General features: G+C 42.2%; 1 pseudogene; it reads left to right on the top strand.

Annotated features, from left to right (window-relative positions):
- The window catches only part of LOC116087489, a 17,996-nt pseudogene extending 12,998 nt beyond the window's left edge, over positions 1-4,998 (top strand).
- The last annotated feature ends 13,149 nt before the right edge of the window (positions 4,999-18,147 follow it).

The raw sequence follows: 18,147 nt of genomic DNA, 5'->3' as shown, positions 1-18,147 counted from the left end.
AATTGAGAAAATGCCCCACAGCTGGATCTCATGGAGGCACTTCCCCAACTGAAGTTCCCTTCTCTGTGTTAACTCCAGCCTGTGTCAAGTTGGCATACAAAACCAGTCAGTACATTGGAGGAAAGGCAACTTCTGAGTAGAGCAAGAAGATGTTTCTGACCCAGCCATCATGACTGGCATGATTCTTGCCGGGAGAAGAATAACTATACCCTATGGGGTTATGGCAGCACTGGTTATGTTAAGTGCACGGTACCACCTGAGACTCTTTTGGAAGCCGAAGCCCTGACTAGATCAGTTCAAGAAGAGTCACGTGGATTCAACTTGACTCATGAGTCTATTGATAGAGAATTTCGGACTATCAACTCCTGGAACACAGACCATGAATCTCTTGCTCTTACTATGTCTCTGCAGTCTAGAACAGGGGTAGATAGTCTGTACACATTAACTGGATTCCAGATTGACTGTTGGAATTGGGGGTTCAGTGGTTCTTAGAAGAAAGGTTTTTAAGCAGAGGAGAAGTACCTAGAAGTGCTGACTCAAAGGGCTCCAGCTCAGGTTCTGTAGGTAGAGGGATGTGTTTTCATATGGTCTCCTAACAAATACTTGTAGGAAATCTCATTGACCAAAGAGTGGTAGTAGATGGGTCTAAAGGTCTCCTAGGATCTCTTAGGTCTCCTAGAAATACTAAAGGAAAAATTTCATGGACATCATACCCACAAAAGTATGTTACCTTCATGTTAATGATACACTTCAATTGGGAGATGTTCCACATAAATAGAAGCCATTGAGCATGGACACAGCATATATCACCGTTAATATTTTTAGGCTGTAGTAGCCAAGATGTAGTTTTAAGATTATCCACAGAATCCTTTCTTCTGGCATTCCATGCCCCTGGATAGCCACTCCCAACTTTAAATAGCCCTGATCCAGTTAGCCATTAGGGCTTTGTAGTATCTTGCTGAAATGATCATGTGTGAACCCCAACTTGACTGTATTGAGAAGTGCCAAGGAGATTTGTAGAGGATACCTTAGTATGTTTAAGAATGTTAAGATCGGAAACCTATGTAGAAGAAGAGTCACGTTGAATGTGAGCAGCTTTATTTATGACATATTTGCATATATAACATATCATATATCATATATCACACATGTGACCTTGTCCTTTGAGATGGCAACTTAAAGGGAACATAAGGTCCTAACATAGGCTAAAAATAGCAATGAGAAGAATCCAAAAATGTCTAGATGTAGAAATCAACTGTGCCCTTACTAAAGATAGCAGAAATTACTGACTCTGATTTTTAGGGACATCCAATGAATCAACAAGAGAAGAGTGCTAATTTGCTCAGCTATTATGAAATAAGTGTCTGGTTAGGGTTTTTTGTTTGTTCATTGGGGATTTTTGTTGTTGTTTTGTCTTTGTTGTTGGTGACCACATTATTACCTGTAGTTTGGGTTATGGAAGAGAACAGAACACCAGGTTATGTTCAGTACGTGTCTTCCCATTTACACATTTTCTTTCATTTTATGGGATTGCACTGTTTACAAAGAACAAGTACTGTCTTTCATGTGATCCTTAAAAAACGTTTCCCCACCATTTTTTGAATCAATTCGAGGGGGTAAATGACCCCAGCCAGCCTGTGTCATGCACAACCTCAGCCAGCCTGTGTCATACATAGCCTCAGCCAGTCCGTGTCATACACAGCCTCAGCCAATCCGTGTCATACACAGCCTCAGCCAGCCTGTGTCATGCACAGCCTCAGCCAGTCCGTGTCATACACAACCTCAGCCAGCCTGTGTCATACACAGCCTCAGCCAGCCTGTGTCATACACAGCCTCAGCCAGTCCGTGTCATGCACAGCCTCAGCCAGTCCGTGTCATACACAGCCTCAGCCAGCCTGTGTCATGCACAGCCTCAGCCAGTCCGAGTCATGCACAGCCTCAGCCAGCCTGTGTCATGCACAGCCTCAGCCAGCCTGTGTCATACACAGCCTCAGCCAGCCTGTGTCATGCACAGCCTCAGCCAGTCCGTGTCATGCACAGCCTCAGCCAGCCTGTGTCATGCACAGCCTCAGCCAGTCCATGTCATACACAACCTCAGCCAGTCCATGTCCTACACAGCCTCAGCCAGCCTGTGTCATACATAGCCTCAGCCAGCCTGTGTCATACACAGCCTCAGCCAGCCTGTGTCATGCACAACCTTAGCCAATCCGTGTCATACACAGCCTCAGCCAGTCCATGTCATGCACAGCCTCAGCCAGCCTGTGTCATGCACAGCCTCAGCCAGTCCGTGTCATACACAGCCTCAGCCAGCCTGTGTCATACATAGCCTCAGCCAGCCTGTGTCATGCACAGCCTCAGCCAGTCTGTGTCATGCACAGCCTCAGCCAGTCCGTGTCATGCACAGCCTCAGCCAGTCCGTGTCATGCACAGCCTCAGCCAGTCTGCATCATGCACAGCCTCAGCCATACCATCTGATGGGGTGAGGATACGGCAAATGCTCCTGACTTGGATTTAGTAATGGATCCTAATGGCTGCAGGCTCTCACTTCCCAGACCGCTCTGGTGGCCAGATGGACTTTGTGCCCAGCCCCCGGGCCCTGCCCACTCCTTACCTTTTGCCCTCGCTTGCCTGTTTGTTTTTGCTGCCCTGCCTACTTTCTTATCGTGGCTTGCTGACTCTTTAACTCACTTTAGCTGGTTCTTGCCTGGGACCACACACAACCTTCCTCCTTTCCCTAAGCCCACCACCTTCCTTCCTTCTCTCTTTCTCTATTAGCACTAATATTCCTAATGGGTTTAAGGCCCGGGAGGAGGCGCTGAGGTGCATATTTTACATATCAAAGCAGAACTGGCCTCCAGGTTCTCCCTGAGTCCTTACCTGGAAACACCCATTACCCCCGAACTTTCCAGCAAATGGGCTGGGCCTCCCCTTCCCTAGAGGCTCTTTCTTGTATAATCCAGACATCTGTCCCTGCCCCTTTCCTTCTGTCTTCTCCACCCCCTTCTCTTTCTCTCTGCATGCCTGGCCCACACACTTTCTTTCTCTTCCCCTCTCCTCTGTCTCTCTTACCACTGCGACTTCCTTGCCCTCCTTCCTTGGGGCCAGTGAACTCTCCCTATGTTGGAGAGCAGTTTCCTAAGAAGCTTGAATTGACTCATTTTGCCAGCAGAGAAATAACTTATGAATAGTTCATCTCTCCAAATTCTTCACATTTTATCTTAGAGGGCTTCTCTCTAGTCTTGAACATGGAGGCTTTTCTATCTGAACTCCTACTTAACCTCACTTACCAGGCCCTTACCAAGCATTTGCCCTGATTCAGAGACACTGGGATGGCTAATCTTGATTGTCACCTTGACTACTTCTGGAATCACCGAGAACCCAAGCAGTTAGATCTACCTGTGAAGGACTTTCTTGATTGCATCATTTGAGGCAGAAAGACCCATCCTAAATCTTGGCCACACCTTCTTTTGGAAGAGCACATAACAGGACGTGAAGTAAGGAAACTTTTGCTTGTTGCTTGCTTGCCCTCACTCTTGTAAGTTCATTCTGTTCTGCGTTGAGGCATTGGCATTAGAACCTAATTCTTCAGGATTCCAACATAGACTAAGACATTCTGTCGTGTGAACTAAAAAACTACTGGATTCTTTCTCTTTCCATCAAGAGACATCCAGTGTTGTATTACCAGGTCTGCAACCTGTAAGCCATTCTAATAAGTTGCACACAGATGCAAACACACACACACACACACACACACACACACACACACATACATACACAGAACCTGAGGAATGACAATACATATTGACATGCCAATGTAGATAGGGTAAATCTCATAGGGATCCCATTCCTAGATGAATACATATGAATGTACACACATATATTATGAATATATTTCACTCTATCAGTTCTCTTCCTTTAGAGGATCCTGAGGAGGAAAATAACTTCTGAACCACAACATTGTCTATCAGAGCAAAATATCCCTAGAGATACAGTAGTTGTACTTTTATCTAGGAGTAGCCCAAATCCATCTAATTAGACTTAAAGCCCATGCAACAGGAGGGAAATCATGCTTGGTAAGGTAAATCTAGACAACAACCCATGGCTAGTGAGGTCTTAGGTCTTAGAGCAAACATCCTCATGCCACTTTCCCAATTAGTATAATTTCTAATTGCATTCTAAATACCGTCCTTACAGATACAGGTAAGGGTACTCTCACCTCTCAATAAAGAGGCTTCCTTTTGTACCCGAGAGAGATCACATCCAGAAGATGGAGAGGTCAAAAATAGAGAACAGCTGACTGTGGGGTGACCTGCTGGCCCAGTTGGACCATCTACAGCGCAACATCTCCATCTAACTCTCATAGAACACAGATGAACAGGAGGCAGAGAGATTATAAAAGCCAGAGGACTCCTTTCCGATTTGGGCCCAGCAGAACGGCTTTGCGGGAGCAAAGAAGGGTGGCAAGAAGAAGGGTGGTTCTGCCATCAACGAAGTGGTGGCCCGAGAATGCACCATCAACATTCACAAGCACGTCCACGTAGTAGGCTTCAAGAAGTGTGTTCCTCAGGCATTCCAAGAAATTTGGAAGTTTGCCATGAAGAAAATGGGGACACCAGATGTGCTCATTGAGAACAGGCTCAATAAACCCTTCTGGAGCCGGGCAGTAGTGGCTCACGCCTTTAATCCCAGCACTTGGGAGGCAGAGGCAGGTGGAGTTCTGAGTTTGAGGCCAGCCTGGTCTACAGAGTAAGTTCTAGGACAGCCAGGGCTACACAGAGAAACCTTGTCTTGATAAACCAAAAATAATAAATAAATAAATAAATAAATAAAGCTGTCTGGGCCAAGGGAATATGGAATGTTCCATATCACTTCCGAGTACGTTTGTCCAGGAAACGTAATGAGGATGAGCATTCACCAAGCAAGCTCTACACATTGGTAACTTATGTGCCTGTTACTACACTCAAAAATCTACGGACGGTCAATGTGGATGAGAAGTAACCTGCTGAATGTCAAATAAAGTTACAGAATTGCCAAGAAAGGAGAAAGAAAGGAAGAAAAAGAAAGAAAGATGAAAAAAAGAAAAAAAAGTCAGAGGACGAAGAACTCTGTTACAAGATTCTGTCTTACAGATAAGACAGAGAAGCTACACCCATAGAATCTGAACAACGTGGCTGCCCAATGACTCCCTAAAGAATGATGATACTGGTTGGCATGCCGGCAGGATTGTGGGAAACTTCATGGGGAAGCTATCCCTAGCTGAAAAGGGACAGGCTATTAACAGCTGTGGACAGAAAGAGAACCAGCCTTTCCCAAGGACAGCTCCTTAACTGGTCATGCAATAAAGTAGTCAGCCCTAAAATAGACATATAGAAGCGACACTTATAGACTCAGCAGTATATCTTCATATATAATAATCTATTGTTATAATAATAGGAAATAACCAGTAACAAGGATGATTTTTAAAAGCCATAAATTTGAGAGGGAGCCGGGGTAGTGGGGCATGGGAAGGGGTTTGAGGGAATGGGTTGATGATGTAGTTACATTTTAATTAAAAGTAAAATAAATTCATAAGGAACTGTTAAAATGGGAACATGCTTACGATGCTTAATATCAATTATCTGCTTGACAGGGTTTGGAATCATTGAGAATATAAACCTTAATATATTTCTGTGAGAGCGTTTCTAGCTTGAGTTAGAAATGGGAAGCCTCATTGTAAATGCGGGCGGCACTTTCCTTGAGCGAGGTTCCTGAGCTAACAGGAGAAAGCAAGCTGATCAGCAGCCTTCATCTGCCTCTGCTTCCGACTACAATACAATGTGTCACCAGCTGCTTCGTATTCCTGTTGCTATGACCTCCAGACAGGATGCACTGAATACTTAAACTATGACCCAAAAGAAACCCTTCCTTACGGTGCTTTTGTTAGACTAACGAGAATGGCAACAATTACAGTTCTCTAGGAATCCCACACATGCATAAAGCTTCCAGGTAAAACCGGGGCATGATGCTTTAGGAAGTGGCCCAGGCAATATGGTGAGGGAGGATTCACACAGTTCTGGATCAGGTGATTGAGACATGTGCACCATGGGCCCTGGTCTAGGCTTTGAAGAACGAAGAGAATTTTGTGAGGGGGATGATGGTGGGGCCGTGGAAGGCGCAGGGTCCTGCATCAGTATTGAGGTGGAAGGGTTGGTTGACAAGGGGAAAAAGGAAGATATGAACTTGGAAGGAGTGTTGGGAGAAGAAGAAGCTCAGGACCAGTGGAGCTCAGCAAGCACAAGGAAAGGGTGTGAGGTGGTGTCTGAAAAGCTCCAGGTGCTGACTCAGATACTCGCCAGCTGTGTGAGCATCATCTGAAAAGTGAGCTAGGTATGGAGAGAAAGGAGAACCAGGCAGGTAAGGACCAACAGGAAAATGTTGGCACAAGACAATCACCAACACATGTAAGAAAGATATAGGAGGAAAATGGGAACCCGGATGGGGCCATGTTTAGGCCATACCCTGAGAGGCCTTGCATATCACATAGCTGGGGGTGGGGGGTTGCGGCAACAGGTCATCCTCAGAGTGAGAACTTTTTGTGACTTTGCTGGGATCGAGGCTGAGAATTGGAACAGGGTGTGCTGGGGTCTTGCATCAGTGACTCCTAATACAGCAGAGTTCAGTTGAGCGGCTAGTGTGTGCTACATCAGTGTTTCTCATTTAACACAGTACAACAGCTCCGGGGGGCATTTTGGAGTTTGTATCAGAACCTTTCCTCATATTCTCACGAATCTAAACAGTTGGTCCCCAGTTGGTGATGCTGTTTTGGGGGAAATTATGGAACTTTTAAGACATAGAGCCTTGCGGGGGGCAGGGGGGGGAATTCAATGTCTAGAGGTTTGCCCTATTGCCCAATTTCTCTCTCCTTGTGTATGGTCTAGATATGACTAATTCTAATGTGCACCAAAAAACTTAGAAGATATTGTTCCTTTCAACTTTAATTTTATAAACCCTATTCCACAGCAACATCCTAGGAGTCTAGAAGGGATTCATTGGTAAACTTCCTGACCCTGAAAAGAATGCACTTGAGCTAGCCCACAGATTTGCCTTCTCTGCACAGACAGAACCAAACTGCAGCAGTGGGCACAAGTGCTCATAAACTTGCAATTGTTAGTTGATCTCTGACTCCTTTCACATAGTATAGAGCTCCAGCAAGACATTTTTTTTTAAAGGATCAAGCTAAATAACTACAATGATTTTCACCAGTAGATTAAAACCTCTGGGTATACCTGTCACTCGGTCTTAAGAATGACTTCCTTGACCTTCCTGACCTCCCGAAGTTCTGATGGAGGGCAGATGTAGGCATGTTCCATTGCAGTCACCTACATCCCTTTTCTTTATGTTTTATGTTTGTATGACTTCAAAGCATGGCTTCCCAATTCTCAAGACGTTTCCTGTGAACACAGGGGGAATTGTCACTTACTGAAACTTAAGTTAACTGAAAGTAAAATTAACTTTATAGGAAGTAAAATAATTGGTACAAGATCTCGTATAACAAGGATAAGAAAAACCTAAGATTGCTCAACGCAGGAAGAGATAAGAATTGCATCCAGTTATGTTTTATTTGGTAAGATATTGGGAAGAAAGTGTATATTATTGTAAGTGGGGAAAGAGTCAATATTTCAAAGTGTACACTGAAGGAAATCAACCAGATAATAGGATTTTTTTTGTGATAAATTGATTATGGTGAAAATGATCTTGTCCACCACTCAGAAAATAAATTCTTATCTTCAAAAACTGCCACAAACTTTTTGCGAGGGCTGGAGAAAGACAGCTCAGTTGACAAAGTACTTATCTTGCCAGCCCAAGAGTCTGATTTTGGTTCTCAGAATCTGTCTGAGTAGCTGGATGTGGTGGTATATGTTTATAATCCTAGTGCTTTGGAAGATGGAGAGAGGAAGGATGCTGAAGCTCACTAGCCAACCATCCTAGCCAAATGGATGAGCCCAAGTTCTTTTAGGAAAAATCTACGTCAAAAATCAAAGTTATTGGATCCCAAGGAATGACACGAACGACTGACCTGTGTCTGACACACATGCATCTTCCTCACCCATCCATGCACACATATATATGTATATATATTTTTTTGAAACAAGTTGTCATGCAGCCTGTACTGCCTGGTTTGTGTGTCAACTTGACACAGGCTGGAGTTATCACAGAGAAGGGAGCTTCAGTTGGGGAAGTGCCTCCATGAGACCCAGCTGTGGGGCATTTTCTCAATTAGTGATCAAGGGGGTAGGGCCCCTTATGGATGGTGCCATCCCTGGGCTGGTAGTCTTGGGTTCTATAAGAGAGCAGGCTGAGCAAGCCAGGGGAAGCAAGCCAGTAAGGAACATCCCTCCATGGTCTCTGTATCAGCTCCTGTTTCCTGACTTGCTTCAGTTCCAGTCCTGACTTCCTTTGGTGATGAACAGCAATGTGGAAGTAAGCTGAGTAAACCCTTTCCTCCCCAACTTGCCTCTTGGTTATGATGTCTGTGCAGGAATAGAAACCCTGACTAAGACACAGCCTAAGCTGGCCTTAAACTTACTATGTAACTGAGGCTTCTGAGTCCTCAGGTCTGTCTCTCCTGAGTCCTCCTCCTAGGTCCTCATACCATGAAGATGAGGACCTTTATTTTGTATCAGTACATTTTCAGATTACACTAAAGCTTTTATCACACTTTAAAGAGCACACTGTGGCCTGTGTGTCTGGAGCCTTCATCTTCAGGGTAGCTTTTCTGACAGAAGATAGATAGAGATCATAATGCTGGTTATAGGTGGCTCAATTCACCATCCTACTTGATAGAACTTAAAATTAAGATAAAAAGCTACGAGACATCCATTAGTAGACACTGAAAATCAGACGAATAGTGGAGGTGCAAGTGAAGGGGAGGTTATTGGCTTCTAGATCACAGTGAAGGGAATGAGAACTTAGTCTTCTTGCTCTTTTAGCTTGATAGTTGGAGCTGGGAATCCAAGGAGGCTAACCTCACTAGAGTTCCCGGGGCAGACAGGATATGGACTAGAAGAGAGCCTTGGTAGAAGGTTGTTTGGTACAAAGAACACTTAGAGATGTCCCAGAGTTCCCTCCTTTCAGCTGAGCATTGAACAGTTTGTGGTGAAAAGGAAGCTACCTGAGGCACATTGGGAGATGTCTGGATTAGAAAAGCTCAAAACCCACACCTCACTGACTATAAAGGTCCTGTTCCCTCAAACTTGAAAGGCTAGCCTCGGAATTCATGGGGATTCTGCAATATGCCAGTTGAGCTCAGGATAAGGTAATTAAGGTTTTAAAGCAACATATACCCCCATGCAAAGTTCAGTAGGTTTTGTATTTGTATTCAAATATCTGGATCCAACAAGATAAAACCCAGGAGGGGCAAAACCAAAAAAGTCAAACCATTCAAGCATTTAAAGAAGAGAATGTTAAACTAGTATCTATAATGAGAAAAACAAGTCTTTTCAAATGTATGCAGGAATGATGTGGGAGATGGAAGGGGTTGAGAAAGACCTGTAGGAATGTTTGTCAGTGTTTTACACATGTTTAAGGAGACATAGCAAAGTTGAACATAATGGAGACATGATAATAGCAAAAGAAACTCAAGAGTTTTAGACATGAAAGCTGCAGTGTCTGAATTGGGAACTTTGCTTGCTGGGAACAATAGCAGTCCTACTCTCTGAAGAAGAAGAGAGTTGTGAATTGGGAAGCTTAGTACTAGAAATTGCCCAAATGGAGACATGTAGCAAAAACTGGATTGCAAGAGTGAAAAGCACATTACTACTCAGAGAAAATTTCAAGTGTTACCATGTATGAGATACTGAGAAGAACAGGAAAAATATATAATGAAATAACTGCTGAATTCTAAATTTGATGAAAACTATAAATTCCATGGGTCCCAAAAGCTCAACAAACCTCACGTCCAAGGAATGTATAAAGAAAACCATGACACTGCATAATCAACCCCAAGTTCAAGAAATGTATAAAAAACATGACGTGGGTGGCATAATCGAATTTTTGAAAGCCAATGATAACAACAAAATTCTTAATAACAATCTGGAAGAAGACACCTGTGTGGAAAAATAAAGATAATACAGGATTTTCATGAGAAACAAAAATATGCAAAAGGGAATAAAACACATGTTCAGTGTGCTAAAGAAAAAAATCACTGTACAACCCAGAATTCCATATTTACCAAATTATTTTTCCAAAGAAAGGCAGAAAGATTATTTTGTCCATGTGTGTTTGTATATTCTTGACCCAGGCAGTGACACTATTAGAAGGTGTGGCCCTGTTGGAATAGGTGTGTCACTGGGGTGTGGACCCACATCCTACCTGCCTGGAAGTCAGTCTTCCAGTAGTAGCCTTCAGATGAAGATGTAGAACTCTCAGCTCTGCCTATACCATGCCTGCCTAGATGCTGCCATGCTTCCTGCCTCGATGATAATGGACTGAACCTCTGAACTTGTAAACCAGCCCCAATTAAATGTTGTCCTTATAAGAATTGCTTTGGTCATGGTGTCTGTTCACAGCAGTAAAACCCTAACTAAGACAGAAGTATAGAAATGGGAATAGTTTATCATAGCAGATATTCATAGTAAGGGATGTTAAAGTATGCCCTTTAGGGATATAGAAACTGATGGGAATCTGGATCACCAAGAAAAGCAATGGCTACTGCAGTTGCTAACTGTGAAAACAGTTATACAGTACTTTTTAAATTAGTTATGTTTCTTTAAATGCGAGTTGAGTAATGTAGAGAAACAATACTAACTGTGAATTGTGATTTTCAAACGAGATACAAATGGAGAAAAAGTCAAGAGTCATGAGAAGTGAGCAAGCAGCCAAGAATTTAGTTTGGGAAATAAAAATTGAGATTAGAAGGGGGTCATGAAAATGCTCAGTTAAGTCAAAAGAAGTCAGGAAAAGGAGCAAAAGACCACCTGAAACACGAGAAGAAAAATCACATGAAAGTGTTTAGCTCCAACACACAAAAATCACATTGGGTAGAAACAATCTTGCCCTACTTAAAAGGCAGATATTTTTAGATTGTCTTGAATAGTAAGACTCAATTATATGTTTGCCTGTGAGAAGGCCTCTTTGTAGACACAAATAAAAACGTGAGAGGATTTAAAAAGATATACTCTCAGAATAGTGATCTAAAGAAAGATAGGTCACAGCAGAGATTATCAATGTAGACTTTGTAAAGAATGATTTTAAGATGAAGTCATCCACGGAGGTGTCATAACATTCTGTACATTTAGGCTCTTAGTTGGGAGCATGGATGTAGATACATGAAGCAGAAGCCAATGTAACCGAAGGACAAAGGGAGTCAAGCTACCAATACATGTTCTTAGTATTTGTGTTTCAGCAGTTGGTTTGTAGAAGACAGAACACAAGAATGGGTACAGATTTGAGAAGTGTTCTGAACCAAGTTGACCTATAACGTCTAGTGATCTTCAGCTTCAGAGCATTCAGGTTTTGTCACCTGGGTTCAGTCCCTTTACCAAGCTGGACCATAAATGGAGCTGTTGTTAAGGCTTCATACAAAGCCTGGAAGTCACATAAACTAGGCCCTTTACCGTAATGACATTAAATTAAAAAGCCACAACAGAAAGATGGCTGTACAATTTCTAAATACTTGGAAACTAAATAACATGTCTCTAAATAAACTGTGGATTTAGGAAAAGGGAAATGAAAGAAAATAGAAAGTATTTTAAACTGTAACACAGAAGTGCTGTGTATGCAAACAGGGCAAATGTGACTAAGACAGCATTTATACAGGAGAAGAGAAGAGGGGAAGAGAAGACAGGAAGAGACTCAGTGGATCACCTTTGCTTGCATGACAGCAAACTAGACAAAGAGGGATAAATCAAGCATGCAGGAGGATAAGCTAAGATGATCATAATGGATTACACAAAATGGTTTTCAAAGTTACCAACTATGAGAGCTTATGTCAAAGAAGCCAACAATCAGAACAATCCTTGACCTATCAAAGAAATTAAAATTTCAGTTCAGACAGCTTCAATGGTGAATTATCAAATATTTTCAGGAGTAATAGCAGCATTACTACTCAAATTCTCCCAGAAAATGGAATGGAAGGAAATATTCCCCTATGTCACTCTGTAAAGTGAATTTCAATTTAACACTAAAGCCTGAGGGAAATATTGCTATAAGGAAAGTTTAACAAACCAAACCCAATGTTGCTCACTAACAAGCTAATGCAGTATGAACAAACAGGGTTTGGCTCACAAGAGAACAGTTAGCAGCTTACTGTCCAAACCTTGATTAGTGTAATTCCTCATGTTAACAAAATAAAGAGTCAAAGTATTTAGCTATATCAATAAATGCAGAAGAAGGGAACTGGAGAGACAGCTAATCATTTTGCACACTTGCAGAGAACCTGGGTTCATTTCCCAGTACCCTTATGGAAGCTCATGGGTGCTTGTAACTCCAGCTGCAGAGAACCTGACTCCCTCCTCTAGCCTCTTCTGGCCTCTTCACTATCCTTTACAGATGCGCTCTACATATGCACTAAAATAAAATTTTAGATGCAGAAAAAGTGTTTGGCAAATCTAACACTAAGTCTTGAATAAAAACTTTATCAACTTAGAACATGAAGGAAAAGCCTGAACTGTTGTTTGGGATCTCAACAAACTTACAGCTGACACACACAGTCCCAAGGGAAGAATGGCTTCCCTTACGATGAGGACATTATAAAATGTGTCAAGAGTTTCATGGGTGCTGTGTTCTTTATCAGCAAGAAGGTGATTGTCTTCAAGACTGCTCTATAGAACTATGTTCTCAAGCTCCCACATGACTATTCTTTTTTTAAAAAAAATCCGACATTCTAAAATTCATTAAAAAGATGCAATTGCTAATGTAATGACAAATGAAGCTCAAAGATCAGAGTAGGTTCATATTGGCATTAAAATGTTAGATGGGATAGATCAGATAGATCTTTAGGAATGGAGGAGTACAATTGGTCAACCGAGTTTCACTCATACTTCAAAGGCAACACAGTAAAGAATGGCTCAGCTTTAAAAGTCACACTGGAACATTTGAAAATCCACAGACATAACGGTGACCATATCTAATTATCACGGTGTAAGCAAAAATGAACTTAGAATACACCATACACTCATAAACAAAACCAATCCCAAATCTATACAACTTTTTGGAGAAAAAACAAAGCTGAATGAAAAATCCTTTTTGTTGTTTTTTTGGTTTTTGGTTTTACTCACTCTGTAGACCATTCTGTCCTCCAACTCACAGAGATCCACCTGCCTCTGTCTTCTAAGTGCTGGGATTAAAGTCATTCGAGACCACTGTCCCACTAAAAAATCCTTTTGATCTGAGATCAGGAATAAAAACCCAAGGGAAAAAATACTGAACTTCACTAAAATTAAGAACTGTTATAAAAGCTGGTAAGATGCTCAGTGGGGAAAAGTGCACTAGCCTGGTGACTAGTGTTCAATCTAGGAGCCTGTGTGGGACAGGAGAAGTATCATCATAGACTTCTAATGCCTACCCACACAAATACATCATGGACGCATGTACATAGACATAATAAATAAGTTAGGAAGGTGACATTTAAAAAGGAGGCAGATACAATGATAGAAGCCACAAACCTAGAAATAATATATAAATTTCATGTCTGATACAGGCCTATATCCAAAATATAAGAAATTCTCAAATGGTATTGGTAATTGGCGCTTTTAATAAAAATTGACAAAGGGTTTTAATGCATAATTTACAAATATCCTAGAAATGTGATTATATTTCTTTCACATGTGTATTTTTAATTTTGCACTGAAGCAGAATTCCTTGGTTGTTGGGAATTATGCAAATTAAAACTGGAACTGTACAACCAGAGTGGCTAAAATTACCATGCTACTCCAGGAGGGGTTCATGAAGATGAGGGGCAAAAGGAACTGTCTCCCACCACCAGTGAGGCAGATTGGAGGGACCCATTTCTCCGTAAGTGTATTTGGCTAGAGAACAAGACGTTTTTAAAAAACGCTGCTAGGAATTTTAGTTTCCTCGGTTTTCATGGCACGCAACCATTGTAAGTGAACTTGTGAAACTTGCTGGCATTGAGGTGTGTTAGATCCTGGAGGGTGTCAGGCTGTCCCCTTCCTTATGCCTGGTGGCCTTGAGCATGGAGTGTTCCCTCAGAGAGGTCTGGGTGGTTCAAACTCCTCACAAACACTCTGGGGAAATTGCATGCCAGTCTCAAGGTCCACTGGAAGCACAATAGAATTGATCCCGACCACTGGGGAGCCCTCCTCACCCGGGAGGGAAAGAAGAGACCCTTCTCAGTAGCTCCACAAACTGCCTATGATGTGAGCACTGGGAAGCTTGTGGCTAGCTCAGAAGTCTTAGGATTTATAAACTCTGAAGCCACACACATGCTATATACCAACAGAGGACCATATTGGTGGTCACAAGCTAAGCACAAATGTGCTACTTGCTTGTTTGGCTACATGAACATCTTGTTTTCCTATGCCTTCAGATTAGCCTGGAAGGCTCCTTTCCCATGTCTAACTTGGAGTTTCCTCCAAAATGATCCTTTGCTTCTGGTAGGTGTCCTACATAGGACAGACACACACACACACACACACACACACACACACACACACACACACACGCGTGCGCGTGCACACGCACACGCACACATGCACAGACACACAGACACAGACACACACACACACACACACACACACGCGTGTGCCCAGAAGTCTCCTCTTAGCTTCTGTCCAGTTGACCTCTTTCTTCCTCCCTCCAGAAGCAAACGTAGCTGCTTTCCACATCAAAGATCTTGGCCCCACTCCTGAGTATCGAGAGTGGGTTTCATTGCTACAGCCATAGATTTTTTTGACTTCTTAATGAAACATATCTGAGTTTACAAACTTCTTCCAATCCAAGGTGAGAGGAGTCAGTGAATGGCTAAGAAGAGGTCCTGGGAGAATATCGTTATCTGTCTGTCTGTTTGCTTGTTTGTTTCCTGACAGGTTCTTCCACTGGCCTTCAGCTCCCTGATTATGATAGATTGGCTGGGTCTCCCCAGAACTAGGGCTGCATGCACAGCCCGCTATCCTGGCTTTTGTTCAATGGTTCTGGGGATGGAGATCTAGCCCTCTTGTTCACAGGAGAATCACTTTATTGACAGAGATAACTTAGCAGGCCCAGCCATTGATATTTTAGGGAGAGCAGGAAAATCGTGCTTTCAAAACTTGAAATGACGAGGGAAGGAGCAGGCACCTGTTTGGGTAGCCCATTAGTTCACAGGGCAGTAGCGAAGCCTCCCAGCTTTGGTGCATCTGTGTTTTTAAGGTTCCTCTGTTGGTTTAGGAATAATATGTAACAGCTACCCAGGAATGCTGAATGAATCAATGACTGTATGTGAAGATTAACATGCTATACAAGAGCAGATAACACACATTATTACAAATTTTATTCTCCACTCCTAAGATACTTGTGCAATATCTCTTACATAGCAGGTCACTTGTGAGTGTTTATAGAATGAATTTTTAAAGAAAACTGATAATACGTTTACTGTTACGGCCACAACACACAATTCTTTAAGATTTGGCACTGTTTAAGCAGGTGGGTATCTCATCTTTCAAACCTGTCCAGTGTGTTCAGGGATACAGGATGCTGTGTACGTCTCCGCGCTGCATGGCGAGATTAGAAGTCTCCTTTTGCTTTGTTTTGTAGCTCCAAACCTGATGTCAAGGAGAAAGACTTATGTTATCACATGTGGGTGTCTTCAAGTTTAAGAAATGCGCCTGAGCACATCTGATCCTTTTCAGGCTGAGTGCTTGCCTCAACACATCCTCAGAAATGGGGAAGAACACTTGGTTAACAACATCTTAACTCCCCTTAATGTCTCTGTTTACTCCAGCCTTCCATGACCAGCAGCAGGGGAATTGTGTTAAGTTTGGGTAAAATAGTTCTCATCACGCAGACCCCCTAGCGGGGCACGGGAAGCTACTTTCTCTAAACTGTATCTGTTTTAGAACCGGGATAAACATGTTGAAATAAAAAAGAAAGAAAATCATTTTCATACTGAACCCTGACTGGTGGAACAATCTCCACCTGCACCTCATTGTGTAGGAACAGCAATAATATGTTTGCATTATATATATAACGTATATATATGTATCTTATTTGTGCCATACATTATATACATGCGAAATAAAGTATCTGATTTTAATACTTTGGAAGCAGCCACTTGCGGTCTTTTTGGAAGACCATTGTTTCTTAAATACGTGCGAATATTGTCAGAATGTCATCGAGCTCAGAGTAAAATCTGAGCCGCACAAAGTGATATTCCCCGAATTTCCCCACGTTCCTGGGTGACTTCAGCTCTCTTTCTAAAAATAAGATGAAATAGACATGGCGCCACACGCTCCCACCTCCCACACACGTCTCCACCATTTCCATCATAGCATAAAATATTCTACTTGCCAATGAATCATCAACGCTCAGGAGTGCGTTCTGTCTTCCCTACACAGGTAACGGGCTGTTCTGCAAATGACGGAGCGACAGAATTTCGAGCTTGGCTCTTTAGATAATAATACTCCTTGCTTTATAAAGATAAGCAACTCGGCGCGTCCTAATTTATTTTCTTTTTAATACATGTACTTTTAAGCGGCTCACTTCAATCTCTGTGTCAGTTGTCAGTGTGAAGGTCCGGGCATGTCAGGTGTCTCTAGAGGTACTTGTTGGGACACTGTGATGCGTGTGTGTGAACGGAGCAGTCATGAGGCTCTGGGAATAATGTTTCTGTGATTTTTTTTTTAAAGATATGTAAATCAGGATCCAAAAGATGTTCCCTGAACTATGTTCAGATAAGGCATTTTGTAACTGGTCTGAATCTTTTCCTCCTATAGCCAGGAATTCCTGAGGGGACTGGAGGGACAAAGGGCCACCCGGTCAATGCCACTCTCGGTTTCCTTGTCATTCATAGGACTCAGAAAGGACGCAGTTGTCACTGGTATTTTCATTTAGCAATATGACAGAAAATACCTTTTCAAAAATACATTTGTTAATTCTTTGCGAATGTCATACAATGTATTTTAGTCCTTGTCTTGGTTGCTGTTCTGTGGCTGGGAAGAGACGGCGGGACTAAAGCAGTGTTTAAAAGAAAAGCATTGAACTGGGGGCTTGCTTACAGTTTCAGAACCTAAGTCTGGGACAGTCATGGTGGGGAGCGTGGTGAAAGGCATACAGGCATGATGAAGGAGCAGTAACTAAGAGCTTACATCCGGATCCACAGGCAGCAGGCAGAGAGAATGTGAAATAGAGCCTGCTCAAAACATGGCCTCCAGTCATGTACTTCCTCCATTAAGGCCACGCCTCCCGATCCTTAACACTCCACCACTGGGCTTTCTATGTGATACCCTATGGCTTCTGGGATTATCGTAAATTGCCCATGTAAGGCAACTCCAAGTAAGCTCTTAAAAGAACATACATTTTAGAAGCTTATAAAATAATGTTTGCATACGGCTTTTCCAAACCTCCTTAGAGTTATTTATCTTCCCCACAGCCCCCCGTTCTGTAGTAATATCTTTAAGTACTATGTGGAACAAGAAAGGGAAAAAGAGAACATCCACGTCTTGTTTGCAGTTTTTCTCCATTTAGCATGACGTTGACGGAAGATCTACTGCATATTGTCCTTATTATCTGTGCTATATTCCCTGCAGCCTTACTTCCCTGAATCCTTAGTTTCTCCAGGACCTTTATTATGAAGGGGTGTCGAATTTTGTTAAGGGCCTTTTCTGTATCTAGTGAGTTGATTGTGTAGTTTATGTTTTTCAGTCTGATTATATGGCGGATTACATTTATTCATTTATATATGTTGAACTATCCCTTCCTCTCTGGGTTGAAGCTAGTATGATAATGGTAATAGTTTTCTTATGATCTTGAATTTGTTTTTCGAGTATTTTATGGAGATTTTCAGTGTCTACGTTAGCTAGGAAGATAGATCTAAGATCTCCTCCATTTTATTTTTTTTTTTGGTGGGTATTTGTCTGGTTTTAGTACCAGGATAATACTAACTTCATCAAAAGAATTTGGAAAAGCCTTTTCCTATTTTATAGAATAATCTGAGGAGTATTGGTATTAGCT

Source organism: Mastomys coucha, unplaced genomic scaffold (genome assembly GCF_008632895.1).
Source record: "Mastomys coucha isolate ucsf_1 unplaced genomic scaffold, UCSF_Mcou_1 pScaffold13, whole genome shotgun sequence".
NCBI classification, from domain to species: domain Eukaryota; kingdom Metazoa; phylum Chordata; class Mammalia; order Rodentia; family Muridae; genus Mastomys; species Mastomys coucha.
Note: the sequence above shows the minus strand (reverse complement) of the source record. Positions and strands in the feature narration are given on the sequence as shown.